Source organism: Vombatus ursinus, unplaced genomic scaffold (genome assembly GCF_900497805.2).
Source record: "Vombatus ursinus unplaced genomic scaffold, bare-nosed wombat genome assembly UNPS02010219.1, whole genome shotgun sequence".
Taxonomy (NCBI): domain Eukaryota; kingdom Metazoa; phylum Chordata; class Mammalia; order Diprotodontia; family Vombatidae; genus Vombatus; species Vombatus ursinus.
The window spans coordinates 3,657,244-3,672,706 of NW_020949997.1; the positions used below are offsets into that span (position 1 = coordinate 3,657,244).

The window sequence follows — 15,463 nt, forward strand, 5'->3', positions numbered from 1 at the left end:
CACACACACACACACACACACACACACACACACACACACACACACACGAGACACACAGTCAAACGGTCAGATGGAAGGCCCTGCTTCAGTATTTCTCTTCCCTCTGAAGGTGGAGATTAGGTAGGGAAAAGGCACAGCAGGAGATGGAAACTGAACCTGCAAAGCAGGAGAAAGAAGTCCCACTCTGCATCAACTTTCCTCTTCTTCCCTCAAAGGACTGGTGCAGCAAAAGATAAAAGGCCTGAAGTCAAAGAACAGGTTGCTCCTCTTTGCATCACAGGTTTTCCACATTTCAGCTGGGAGAGTAAGCAGGCAGCAGGAGGTAGGAGTTGCCTTGTGCCAGCAGAGATAGAATCACTGGTTTGGGGCAAGGGGAAGTCTTTTGGGACAGATGGAAGACATCTTGCCCAGCCCCTTGCCACCTTCCTTAAGGGCGGAGGAGATGGAAAACACAAGACATAAAGTCAGAGAAATATTTGGCTCCTCTGCTCACCTGAAGAGGTACCTGCTTTTCCCTCTTGAAACGACTCTATTCTATTCCAAAATGTGTGTGTGTGTGTGTGTGTGTGTGTTCTACTGTCCTTTGACCAGTAGAGATGAAAGGTTCAAGTGACCCACACTCTCCCTCCACTCCTCTTCATGCACTCCAATTACGTAAAGTTATACCACATTTCCTCCCCTTCCCTCCTTTTGTAATCCATTCCCTCCTGTCTTTTCTTTCTTTGTTTAAGATCAAAACATAACAAAACCAATTCCAAACCCTCAGTCTTATTTGCTTCCCTCTGTGATCTATGATATTAAATTTCTGAAGTGATATTTGAAACATCCTTCCTGATAGAATGTAAAAAGCTCATCCTTATAAAAAGTCTTGTCTGATAGCTCATGTGTATATTTACCTTCTAATATTTCTACTTAGCTCTGGTCTTTTCATCATGAATATCTGTTAGTCTTCTATTTCACTGAAGGACTATTTTTTCCACGGTAGGATTATAAAAATTTTGCTAGTTATGTTATTCTTAGTTATAGACCTATCCTTGGTCTTTTGGGATACTATATTCCATATAGTCCTTTCCTTTATAAAAGTAGCTACCAAATCTTGTGGTCCTGATGAGTTCCTTGGCATTTGAATTCTTTCTTCCTAGATGCTGGAAATATTTTTTCTTTGATCTGTAAGTTCTGATTTTGGCTGTGACATACCTAGAAGTTTTCATTTGGGGGTTTCTTTCAGGAGATGATCGGTGGATTCTATCTTTTACTCTACCCATATTTCTTTCATTCTCTCTTGAAATAGGCTGTTTTTGGTCATGATTTTCAAGTAACAGAATGAATCTTAAAATTATCTCTTCTTGTCCTATTTTCCAGGTGAGTTTTTTATTTAAAATACCTTATATTTGTGGTATTTTCAATCTTCTGATTTTGTTTTAATTTACTTATCTTATATAGTCATTAATTTGTTTGATTTATCTTAATTTTCAATGAATCTGTCTGTTACTTGGGTAAACTTTTTTTTTTTTTTTTTTGGTGAGGCAATGGGGTGAAGTGACTTGCCCAGGGTCACACAGCTAATAAGTGTCAAATGTCTGAGGCCAGATTTGAACTCAGGTCTTTCTGAATCCAGGGCTGGTGCTCTATCCACCGTGCCATCTAGCTGCCCCCTGGATAAACTTTTATACCTCTTGCACTAAGCTGTAAATTCCCTTTCCAAATCTCTTCCATAGCTCTCATTACTTTTCCAGTTCTTTCTAAAATTTATAATAAAAGCTTAAACTTTCCCTTAAAAAACAAAAAACCTCTTGTATTTTTTCTGTTTGGAATTCTAATTGGTCATGTAGCCAAGATACTGTTTTACTTGGAGGCTTTACTTGTAGGCGATTTAGAAATATTTTCTTCTTTTCAGTTCATGTCTTGGGCATCCCAGAGACATCATCATGGTGCTGTTTTTGTTTTTTGTTCACTCATTCTTCCACCTTACCTGAAAATTCCAGATTGGAACTTTTTCTTAAGGCTTGGCTCTGGCCACAAGTGTCAGGACTTTGGTAAGCTTTCTTTGACACTGGTTGTTCTTACTTACTTGGTCAGGAAGGCAGTGCCCTCTTCTGCTCTAAGGGATTAGGTTTCGGGTCTCTTCTCCTGGTTGAAAAAGATACTACTACAGTTGTCTTCTGTTCAATGATTGTTTCTCTTGGTTAACGCCAGCTCCCTGTTCTATAGTTCCTATCCTGGCTTCTTACTTGCCTGTGGATTGAATCTGTGATCTTTTGTTGGAGAAATGACCTATGCAGTTTCTCCTTCAATTTCTGATCACTGCTAGGTCTGGCACTACTCTAATCTTCAAGTAGTTGTCAAGGGAGCTAGGATTCCATACTTCTTACTAGCGTATACCTTGCTTGGTTCTCTGTAATGCTAACTATCTGAACTCTGCATCTTTTTCTAGATGCTCATTGATAACTATCTCTGAGTTCTAAGGTTGCTGGTACTGTAAATACACATATAGAAATCCTGGTCAGGACTGTACAACAAACAGTCATTTTAACTAGTTCTGAATGTGTCTAAAATTTATTACAAATTTGAAAAAGAAGAAATTTTCATTTGGCCTTTTCCTATATTTTTTTAAAGTTAGAGATCAGGCTGATTCCACTTTTTCCATAGGTGTGATCGTAAATTGACCCATCTTTTGTCCAACTCTCACTTAGGAAAAAATAAAAAAAATAAAAAATAAGAGATTATTGAAAAAAAGATAAAAAAAAGCAAAACCAAAAACAAAATGATGCCTCCAAATCTTAAGTGCAGCTCTGACTTTGAGAAGTTCCTTCTAAGGGAATAATGCACAGATCTGAGACATGAATAAGGGTGACAGGGCCATTCTTCCACAAGCCACAACAATAAAGATGAATGCCTCAGAAGCAGTTATGAACTGCTTCAGTGGGTACAGTCACATCAATATAGGTGCTACGATTAACTGATTCAAGTCATTAAATGCACCCTCCACATTTTATTGTCAAATTGGAAAGTCTTACAACGCTTTGTGAAACTTGTAAGAGAGAAACAGAAACACTAAATAAAAATTAAACAGTTTACATTCTAATATGGAGATGATGCATGCACCCCCTCTGAATTCTATCATTATCAAAAGTCATAGAGGGAATCTAATTAGACAGAAGGCCTGGGAGTGATTCTGTTATGTCGTGGTAATCTTAAGAGAAGAACGATAACATAAAGGAAGAATACACTAGAGAGGGAAGGAAAATGAAGGTTAGGTAAAATTATTTCAAACAAGAGTGAACAAACAGAAGTCTAAACAAATAAGGACAAAGGGGTGGGGAAAGTAGTTGATACTCAAATGCGTTAGTGTCAAAGGTGACCTCATTCTCATCTGAACTGGTCACAGAAGGAAAGAACATATATGGTTGGGTATAAAAACACCTTCACTCTGTAGGAAAATAGGTTGCTGCTGTTTGTCCTTCGTTCTCGAAGAGGACCTCCATCAGGGAGGTGATGCCATGACACGCAAATGAATTGGATTTAAGTGAAGGAAGGCTGTGCAAAGTCTCCAGGCTCACTTTCTCCTCCCAGGAAAATAGGAGGGAAAGGGGAGAAGAGAGATAAGAGGGAGGGTAGATCAAGGAAGAGATTAGTCCTAAGCAAAACCAATACAAAAATATTTCTAGCTCTTTTTGAGATGGCAAAAAAATTGAAATCTGAGAGAGCATGCATCAATTAAGGAATAGCTCAACAAGTTATGGTATACGGATGTGACAGGATCCTATTGTGCTATAAGAAATTATGACTGACATAGTTTCAGAGAAATCTGGGAAGACCTGTATGAAATGATACAGAGTAAAGTGAGTAGAAGATAGAGAACAATTTATATAATAACAATATTGCAAAGACAAACAATTTTAAAAGTATTAGATGAGCTTTGATCAGCATACTGACCAATCACACATCCAGAGGATTTATGATAAAACATGCTACTCATCTGATAGGTAAAATATTAGATGGATGGATAGACAGATACCCAGGTAGAAAAACAGACAGACAAACAGACAGAGAGACAGATAGATACAAAATGGTCAGTAAGGAAATTTGTTTTGCTTGACTATGCAATATGTTTGTAATAGAGATTTTGTGTTTCTTTTCTTCTCAATTGGGAGGTACACAGGAGGAGCAGGGAGAAGAGAAGGCAGATTTTTGCTGATTGAAAAAATAAAATTTAATTTCAAAAAAGAAATCACTGAGCATCAAAGCATATACATACTAATTTAATGTGAAGTACCTTATCAAATCTTTGTAAAACTTCTCTGCCTTTTTATTCTCTGCCAATTATATGGACACATAAGTATTAACTTATCACTGTGCTTCTGATTTTCCAGAGTTTTCCACAATGACTCCATCACCTTCTCAACCGCAAACAACTTTCCACCCTCTTTTCCCATTGGTGAGTTCCTTCTGTGGTCCCCTAGATTGGGTATAGGTGCAGGGCAGCCATACTTCATTCCCCGCCTGGCTCTATTTCTGACTCTGGAGCTGGTCACCGTGTTCGAATGTGGATACCTTCTCCTCCTCCACCATTTTTTAGTTCCCTTCTGTGTTGTCTTCCTCCATTAGAATATAAGCTTCTTGAAAGCAGGGACTGGCTTTATTTCTGTTTCTGCTCATAGCAGTGCTTAATAAATGCTCTCTGCTTGTTTGCCAACATGAATACTATAATACAAGATGACGAAATGTCCCAAGAAAGAATGTTTCTTGTTGCCTTTGGATGGATGACACACTCAACTCCACCAGCTGCTTTATTAGATTCTTCAAGAACAGCCTGAAAAACTCTCCTTTCACTTAGCTTTAATTTCATTTTGGTTAATTCCAGCACCGAACAGAGTACATGGCACATAGCAGGTGCTGAGTAAAATTTTTTTAATTGATTCAGATTCATTTAATGTAATAATGTTAAGATTGATGCAGTTTGGTTCCTTTAATAATAGATCTACTTTCCAATTATTAGAAAAGAGGATATAAAGTACTGACATTTACATAAGTTAATGCTTATAAACTGTCTGAAAACTATATGATTCTCAGAACTTTCTGTAAAGTCAACAAGCATTTATTAAGCTCTCAAGGAATTTTAAATCTACTTGAGGAAACAATTTGTAAAGAACTAAGTGCAAAGAAGATATATATGGGATAATTTGGAGATAATCTTAGAGGGAAGGTTCTGTAATTGAGGAGGAATGTAAAGGCTTCTTTTTATTTTTTTTTTTTTTGCACTTAATAATATTTTTTTTCAATTACATGTAAAGACAGCTTCCAACATTCATCTTTGTAAGATTTTTAGTTTCAAATTTTTCTCCCTCCCTCCCCTCTCTCCCTCCTGTCCAAGACAGCAAGTAATCTGATACAGGTTACACATGTAGAATCATATTAAACACAGTTCCACACAAGTCAAGAAGAATCAGAACAAAAGGGAAAAACCACAAGAAAGAAAAAACAAAGAACAAGTGGAAATAGTATGCATCGATCTGCATTCAGACTCCAAAGTTCCCTCTCTGGATATGGACAGCATCTTGCACAAGTCCTTTGGAATTGTCCTGGATCAATGTATTACTGAGAAGAGCTAAGTCTATCATAGTTGATCACTGCATAATGTTGCTGTTAACTGTGTACAATGTTCTCTGGTTCTATTCACCTCATTCAGCATCAATTCATGTAAGTCCAAATTTTCTGAGATCCACCTGCTCATCATTTCTTATAGCATAATAGTATTCCATTATATTCACATACCACAATTTGTTCAGCCAATCCCCAACTGATGGGATCCCCTCAATGTCCAATTCTTTGAAAGTCTTCTTTTTAAAAGCAAGACTTTAGCTAGGAGTTGATACAAGCAAAGGAAACTAGGAGGTGGAGATGAAGAGGGAAAGAGTTACAGGCACTGAAGACGGTCACTGGAAACACCCATACTCAGGAGATTGAGGGTCCTGTGCAAACAGTATCAAGGAGGCTAGTTTCAAAGAGTATATGAAGGGGAATAAAGTATAAGAAGACTAAAAAGATAGGTGGGGAACAGGTTATAAAGGGCTTTAAAAGCTAGATTCAGGATTTTATATTTGATTCTGAAGGTAATGGGGAAAGACTGGAGTTTAGTGAATGGGAGGATGGGAGGGTAACATGATCAGATGTGCACCTCAGGAAAATCATTTTGACATCTGAGGGGAGAAGAGACTAGAGTAGGGACAGGTTTGAGTCAGGGAGACCAAATAACAGTCTACTGCAATAGTCTTGGAGTGAGAAGATGAGGGCCTGTACCTGGCACAACCAAAAACTGAAGATGTAAATGACAGGACTAGGCAACAGATTTGATATGGGAGTGAGAGAGGGAGAAAGGAGACAAAGAAAACACCTAGCTTTCAAGCCTGGGTGGCTGGTGGTCCTCTTGATAATAAGTGGTAAAGTGAGGAAGAAAAGAGAGTTTGGCAAAAAAAGATAAGTTCAGTTTTAGATAGTTTGAGTTTAAGATTTCTACAGGACAAATGTTCTGAGATGTCCAATAGGCAGCTGGAGATACAAGCCTGGATTGAGGTCAAGAGAGATGTAGGTAAAGAGATCTGAAGATCACCTGCAAAAAGATAACTGAATCCATGGGAGTTGATAAGTTCACCAAGCAAAACACTATACAGAAAGATGATGACTCAGGAGAAAGCCTTGTGGAGTATTCCCTTTTCTGCCACTTTACCAATGTTACTCACTAGTGAAGCAAAAGGGCATCATAAAAGACTAAGGACAATTTTGTATTTTTATTTGATTCATAGGTTTCCATTGCTAAACAATTCATCACTAAATGGTCAATCTACTGGTGATGAACCTCTGCACTTCAACAGCCAGTCTTCAGAAAGGAGATTGGTTGATTGTCCTTCATGCTCGAAGAGGACCAAAATGACATCACTGTGTTGGGGTCAAAATACAGTGTGTCCAGCTGTGGTTGATCAGACCAGTACAAGCTTGGAAGGCTCTACCACAGGTCAGGCACAAATAGTCCTGAACATCTAGGATGAAGATGGCTCTAAATTTGCACATCTCGTGTTTCTTTTGAGCTACTGCAATTTTGCTTTGTTCACAAAGCTCACCGCCTTCTTTGATTCAGATACTCCACACTAGACAGTCCTGTGCCAGTGACTCCTATGTCTCACAAAGTTTTTCAGAGAGACCTTAAGAGCTTTCTTGCTTCCTGGCCATCTTGGCAGCAGGTCTCTGGCTGAGGGTCCTCCTGCACTGCAGGCAGGAAGATGGTGGCTGCAAAGAAGACGAAAAAGTCGCTGGAGTCCAACAACTCAAGGCTCCAGCTGGTCATGAAAAGTGGCAAATACATGCTAGGCTACAAACAGACCCTGAAAATGATCAGACAAGGCAAAGCCAAATTGGTCATCTTAGCCAATAACTGCCCAGCCTTGAGGAAATCAGAGATTGAATATTACGCTATGTTGGCCAAAACTGGCCTACATCACTACAGTGGCAATAACACTGAATTGGTTTACAGCATGTGGGGAGTATACAGAGTATGAATACTGGCTATCATTGATCCAGGTGATTCTGATATCATTAGAAGCATGCCAGAACAGACCAGTGAAAAGTAAACTGTACAAAAGTATTATTTAATAAACTGGCCATAACTTGTTTAAAAAAATAAAAAGAGAGAGAGAGAAACCTTAAGAGTGTCCTTGTATCACCTCTTCTGAGCTCCATGTCAGTGTTTGCCTTGTGTGAGTTCTCTAAAATGGTCTTTTAGGCAAACATACATTTGGCATTTGAACAACATGGCTGGCCCATCAGAGTTGCCCTCTCTGCAGTAGAGTTTGAATGTTTGGCAGTTCAGTTTGAGAAAGGATCTCGGCGTCCACTAACTTATCTTGCCAGGTGATCTTCAGAATCTTCCTAAGACAGTTCAAATGGAAGTGATTCAGTTTCTTGGCATGGTGCAGGTATATGTCCAGGTTTCAAAGGCATACAATAATGAGGTCAGCACAATGGCTCTGTAGATCTTCAGTTTGATAGGCATTCTAATACCTCTTCTCTCCCACACTTTATTTTAGAGCCTCCTAAACACTGAGCTAGCTCTGGCAATGCATGTGTCAACCTCATCATCTATGTGGACATCCCTGAAAAGTATACTGCCAAGGTAAGTGAACTTATCTACATCATTCAAAATTTCTCCATTTGCTATAACCAATGGCTCTACATACGCATGATGTGGTGTTGGCTGGTGGGGAACCTATGTATTCTTGGTATTAATGTCAGGAGGCCAAAATTAGAAAAAGTAGGACAGAATTATTCCATACTCTACTGCATTTCAGCCTGAGAGGTTGCATTGAGTACACAATTATCTAAGAACAAAAAAATAGCACGCCAACTTTCCTTCCATTTTAGTCTTGGCTTGTAGCCTTTTCAAGTTAAATAATTTACTATCAGTGTGGTAGCTGACTTTGAGACCATTCGTCCTCAATGAAGCCATCTGACAACATTGCTGAAAACATCATACTAAAAAGCATGGGAGCAAGCACACAGGAAAGCACGACAGCATTGTTTGTTATCCAGAACCCATGAAAGCATGCCATCATGGAACTGATGTATAACATTGATAAAACTTCTCCAGGCAACCAAATTCTGCCATAATTTTCAGCAAGCTCTCACGACAGACAGTATCAAAGGCCTCGATCAGACAATGTGTACAGACCTTTGTTCTGCTCCTGACATTTTTCCTGGGGTTGTCGGACACCAAACACCATACTGACCATTCCTCAGTCCTTTCTGAAAGTCACACTGGCTTTCAGATAGATGACCATCTTCCAGGTGAAAGATAAGACTATTCAGGTGAACTCTGGAAAGAATCTTGCCAGCAATGACTAAAAGAGAGACTACCTGCGATTGTCACAGGACAACATATTTCCATTTCCTTTATAGAGGACAATGAAGGCATCCTTGAAATCCTATGCCCCAGGACCTGGGGGATAAGCTCCTCTTGCCATATAACCCAAAATATTTTAGTCAGCATTTATACGAGCAATGGGCTCCCTGCCTTGTAAATCTCAGCAACAGAATCAGTACCACATGCTTTGCCATGCAAGTCTAAAGGCATTCAAAACCTCTTCTTCGCTCGGAAGTTTGGCTGGAGAGGGAATGACTTCAATAATGGCTCTAGCATTGGTTGATGATAGTCACTATGATGACAAAGAACATTATGGAAGTGTTCAGTCCATCTCTCCAGGATCATAAACTCATCACTAATCAATGTGGCTTCATCAGCAGTTCAGATGCACCATAGGTCTTTGGCCCACAGACACCCCTCTGGGCATTATAAAAGCACTTTAGATTGTTGTTATCAGTGTAAAACTGAATTTCATCTGCCTTCTTATGTAGTCAAGAGTCCTGTATCTTGCTAAGCTGTGCTTGAACTACACTTCTGATAAAGTTAAATACTACCTTCTTAGAGACAGACTATCTTGCTGATAATACCTGTGTTCTCGTTTTTTGTTTAGCAGCTTCTGAATTTCCCCAACACTTTCATCAAACCAATCTTCATGTCTCCAAGTGTTCTGGCTCAGATGAGTAAATACAGTGTTGTACACCAAATCGCTGAAAGCTGCCCATTCTTTCCTGCTCCACTGCTGCCAACTGTGTGTTGGCTCAGCTTCCCCTCCAAGTTAGCAACAAATTGTTCAGCTAGAAGAAATACTCTAATAAACACTCTAATTGACATTAATTCTTCTGGTATTCTTGCCTTGCAGCCACTGTTTTTGTTTAATGCAGATGTTTAACTTGGAGAAGATAAAATTATGAATGGTCCAACACTGCACCACACATCACCTTAGCCACTTTCATATCCTGTCTGTCTCTTCTCCTTACAATCACCTAGTCTATTAAATACCAATGTTTGCTGTGAGGGAACATCCATGAAGTTTTATTGCTTTTAGGTAAACGGAAGACAGTGATGGTGATAAGATCATGAGATGCACCAGTTCTCAGTAGTAAGTGATCACTGCTGCTACAGTTTTTGACTCCATTCCTCCCAAGGATCTCTGCCATGTCTGACAGTCTACAGTTAAAGTCACCCAGAATTATAAGCTTATTCTCCTTCAGCACACCGAGATAAGGGTCTCCAATCTCCATAAAAATTTACTTTGATCTCAGAGTTCATTATGGTGAGAGCATAGCCACTGATGATGGTGGCATGGCACTTGCCTGCAAATAGCAATCGCATCGTCATGAGTCTGTCATTCACTCCTCTTGAGAGGCATACAAGACTATCACCTAGATTAGGTTTGATTGTGAAATCTATGCTAGCTTCATGGCACTCTCCATCACTGTGGTCACTGCAGAAAAACGTGTATCCAGTTCTGACTTCAATAAGCTAGACTTCATTTGTCAGCCTTGTTTCATGCAGTGATGCTATTTGGATGTAATACCTGTTGAGTTCCTTGGAGCCGCAGCTCTCACACCAGAGGTACTAGTCTTCCCTGAACATTCATACACCCTCTACACTCAGAAAGCAGGTATAGTTGTTACTGAGACTGTGCCTGAAGGTCATTGCTATTTTTGTCTCTAGTGAGACACTCTAGTGAAATTCACTAAATAATTTTGAAGTACAACTAACTTACAGTTTAATTTATCAAGTTTTTGCATTCATAAATCCTTTTCTCAAAACTGATTACTTGTACAATAAGAACTGAATTTTCATACTTTTCTTCTTGCTGTCATACATAAAAGTTTATATAGACTTGAGAGATAAGACATGAAGAATTACTTTATAGAATGAAATTGGTATCAATTATGTCCTCTACCACATTTTAAACTAAAGACAAATAGGTGAAAATAGATCTCTTTATTATTTAAATCAGGATAGATACTAATCTGTAAGTAACTTTTTGGAACCAGTTTCTTAAAGATAGCAGCAGTGCACATTAGTGTATTCTTACCTACAATAAGGGAGTTGATTACTTCCATTGCATGACCTTAAAATATTCTAAGGTTTTAATTGGGAATTAAAAATTTCACTGATGGATGTGTATAAATAATTCAGAACCATATTTTTCTCAATTAAAATGTGGGGTTTTTTCAAATCACTTATTTAATTTTTTCTTGAACAATTCAATGCTTATATAGGATACTTCTGTAAGGTGTGTATAAAATACATGTAGATCATATTAAAATATTTATGGTATCTAAGACTCTCCCCAACTCTGTCACCACCAAAAGCAGCAAGTAAATGAATTTGGTTATTATCTGGTTGTTAATCAAAAAGTGATTAAAAGTGTATTTTTTGTATAAAAAGGTTTTCTGTCAAACTTGTAACTGGTCAAATATTTTTTAAAGCTTGTAATAAACTACACAATGGCTGAAAAAAAATTTCACTGAACTTGTCATAGGATAGATACAGAGGTTTTTGCTACCAAGGAATTGCATTCTATACCAAACATTTACTGAAAAGGCTACATTACCATTTAGGTTACCATTAGCTACTAAGGTCAATGACTACATTAAAGTAAAATGCTTTCTCAGTACAAAGTATCAGATAAAGACTCCAAGAAACACAATCGAACTATACTTAAATGCAACTGAAGGAGAATTTTAGATGAAAAAATGGCATACATTAAGAATTTACCGAGTAACAAGGATTATATTCTAGTATGCATTAAATAACATAAGGGCAAAATGCCCATGCTTATATTTCATAAACTATTTTAACTTATGATCATGAGAAACCTCCTTGATCTTTCTGGGTTTCATCTTTCTTAGTTAGAAAATGAGGAGGGTGGACTAGACAACCTATAAGGTACTTTCTATACCGAGATTCAATGATCCTATAAATTATCTTTAAACAATATTTCATTCTATAACAAATGTAAATGGAGCCAAACACGTATAATTAGTTTTAATACTATATGTGTAAACAAAGATCCAGGCTTTTGAGACAAGAACTCACTATTTGACAAAAATTGCTGGGAAAACTGGGAAGTAGTTTGGCAAAAACTAGGTATAGACCATCATCTCACACTGTATAACAAGGTCAAAATGGGTATATGATTTAGACATAAAAAATGACATCATAAACAAATTAGGGGCGTATGGGATATTTTACCTGTCAGATCTATGGATCTGGTTGGTTGTTCTTTGTTCTCAAAGAGGACCAAAATGACATCACTATGCCAGAGTCGAGTTACACTGTGTCTGACTGTGGCTGATCAGACTACTACAAGCTCAGAGTGCTCTACCACAGGTCAGGCAGAAATAATCCATGCGAACATTTGGGGTAGATTCTCTAAATCTGCGCATCTTGTATTTTTTTTTTTTTTTGAGCTACTTCAATTCTGCTTTGCCCACAGAGCACAGCACCTTCTCTGATATGTCTCCCATGTCATACAATCAATTCCAAAGTTGAGAGACCACGAGAGCGTCCTTGTATCATTTCTTCTGACCACCATGTGAGCGCTTGCCCTGTGTGAGTTTTCTCCATAAAATAGTCTTTTTGGCAAGCATACATTTTGCATTCAAACAACGTGACCAGCCCGTCGGAGTTGCACTCTCTGCAGTAGAGTTTGGATGCGTGGTAGTTTAGTTCAAGAAAGTACCTCACTATCTGGTATCTCATCCTGCCAGGTAATCTTCAGAATCTTCTTAAGACAATTCAAACAGAAGTGATTCAGTTTCCTGGCATGATGCTGGTATATGTCCAGATTTCACAGGAATACAACATTGAGGTCAGCACTGCAGCTCTGTAGACCTTCAGTTTGGTAGTCAGTCTAATACCTCTTCTCTCCCACACTTTCCTTCAGAGCCTCCCAAATATTAAGCTAGCTCTGCCAATGTGCGTATCAACCTCATTATCAATATGTACATCGCTGGAAAGTAACTACCAAGGTAAATGAATTTATCCACAGCACTCAAAACTTCTCCATTTGCTTTAACTGATGTTCCATGCATGGATGATGTGGTGGTGGCTGACAGAGCACCTGTGTTTTCTTGGTGTTAATTGTAAGACCAAAATTAGCACAAGCAGCAGAGAACTGATCCATACTTTGTTGTATCTCAGCTTCAGAGGCTACACTGAGTACACAATCATCTGCAAACAGAAAATCACGCACCAACACTCCCTCCACTTTGGTTCTGACTTACAGCCTTTTCAAGTTGAAGAATTTACCATCAGAGTGGTAGCTGACCTTGATGCCATGTTTGTCCTCATTGAAGGTATCTGACAACATGGCTGAAAACACGAAAAAGCATGGGAGCAAGCACACAGCCTTATTTCACTCCACTGGTGACTGGAAAAGCATGAGAGCACCATCCATTCTAAAAGTCGGGCAAGTATGCCATCATGAAACTGACATACAACACTGATAAACTTCTCTAGACAACCAAATTTTGACATAATTTTCCATAGGCCCTCATGACTGACAGTATCAAAGGCCTTAGTCAGATCTACAAACATTGTATACAGACCTCTGTTCTGCTCCTGGCATTTCTCCTGGAGTTGTTGGGCAGCAAACACCATACTGACCATTCTTTAGCCCTTTCTGAAGCCACACTGGCTCTCAGGTAGATGACTATCTTCCAGGTAAAGATCAGCCTATTAAAGAGGACTCTGGCAAGAATCTTGCCAGTAATGACTAAGAGAGAAACCTCTCTGTGATTATATGTGATTATATTTGATCCTGGATGAAATATGGAACCATTATAGTAGGGGGTGACATGGTCAGACCTGTAACAGTCCAGATGTGAGGTGATGATGACTTGTGCCACGGTGCTGGCTGTGTAAATAAAGGGTCTCCAGGTCCTCATAAAATTTTTCTTTGACCTCATCATGGTTCATCATGGTAGGAACATAGGCATTGACGATGGTGGAGTGAAGTTTTCCTGCAAGTGGCAATCACATTGTCATGAGGATGTCATTCATTCCTTTTGGTAGGCATATAAGCTTGTTGATTAGATTAGTTCTGATTGCAAAACGTACACCAGCTTCACAGCACTCCCCTTCACTGCAGCCACTCCAGAAAAACATGTATCCAGCTCCAAGTTCTGTAAGCTGGCTTTCATTTGCCAGCCTTGTTTCACTCAGGGCTGATATTTGAATGTGATATCTGCTGAGTTCTCTCACAACAGTTACTGTTTGTCTTTCAGGTCCACTGGATTTTGTGTTGTCTATAGGTGTGCACACACACCATGTATTGATGGTGAATGGAATTGTCTTTGCAGAAGTTTTTGTACATTTTTTTGTGTTTTGACTACAGAGTGGGATCCCTGCCTGCCATGTTAATCAGGTCAGGGTTGGGTAAGAGGACAATTTTTCGGGCACCTTTTCTAGCTCCTTCCTCACACAAGAGGTGAGCAGTGTGATCTTTAAAAGTCTGCTCAGACACCCAGGGGGCTGCCGAATACTACTACTGCTTCCAGTGAGAAGACAACCCCATGGCCTGGGCTGCCTGCATGCAGGGTTGTAACTACAGCTCCCAGCGTATCCATACCTGCTGCTTCTTCACTTGCTTGTCGTCACAGGACTTTGAGATGGGTAAAAATAGTATAGGTGGTATGTTTTGATTCGTGCCGGAATTCGATTTAAGTGAGGCAGAGTGGCATAAAGTTGTCAGCCTCACTCTCTCTTCCATAGACAACACAGTCCAGTGACAAGACAGAGTCAAGATGATTGGTGATGGCTCAAAATGCGGTGGATGACCTTGGCCTCTTCAATGTCTAACCAAGCTCTAGGTGCTCCATAGTGCCTGCTTCAGCTGCCTTCATGGTCACTGGAAAAACAATGTTTTCATCTGCCCATTTCACCAGGGGAAGTCTTCACATGCTTGGGGTAGACACTCCCCTAACTCACCGATAGGTTTCAGACCTCTCAGTTACCCTCAAACTGGTTTATGTGCTGAAACAGCTTACCAGGACGTGGCTGCTGCACATACTACAGCTTCTTGAAGTCAGGTGAGAGTTAGGTGGAACAGGTGAATACCAAAGGTGGAAAGAATGGATAAAGGAAGAACTTATGACCAAACAAGAGATAGAAAGCAACGTGGGATGTAAGATGGATAATTTTGATTACATTAAAAAGTTTTTGCAAAAAAATTCCCCAATGCAACCAAGATTAAGAGAAAAGCAGGCAACTGGGGGAAAAAGTTTATAGCAAGTTTTTCTGATCAAGGCCTCAATTCTCAAGTAAATAAAGAACTGAGCCAAATTTTAGGTCATTCCCCATACAAGTCATTTCCCAATTGATAAATGGTCAAAGAAAATAAACAGGAAGTTATTAGAAGAAGAAATCAAAGCTATCTGCTGTCATATGAAAAAATGCTCTAAATCACTACTGATTAGAGAAATACCAATTAAAACAACTCTAAACCATCTCACACCTATCAGATTGGCTCATATGACAGAAAAGGAAAATGACAAATGTTGGAAGGAATGGGAAAAAATTGGAACACTA

At 39.1% G+C, this 15,463-nt stretch overlaps 1 protein-coding gene and 1 pseudogene across 7 annotated transcripts in view; one reads left to right on the plus strand and one right to left on the minus strand.

Annotated features, from left to right (window-relative positions):
- Positions 1-15,463, minus strand: part of HMBOX1 (homeobox containing 1) — a 224,998-nt gene that overhangs the window by 126,325 nt on the left and 83,210 nt on the right. The gene's annotated exons all lie outside the window — the stretch shown is intronic.
- On the plus strand, positions 7,278-7,646 carry LOC114037101 (annotated as a pseudogene).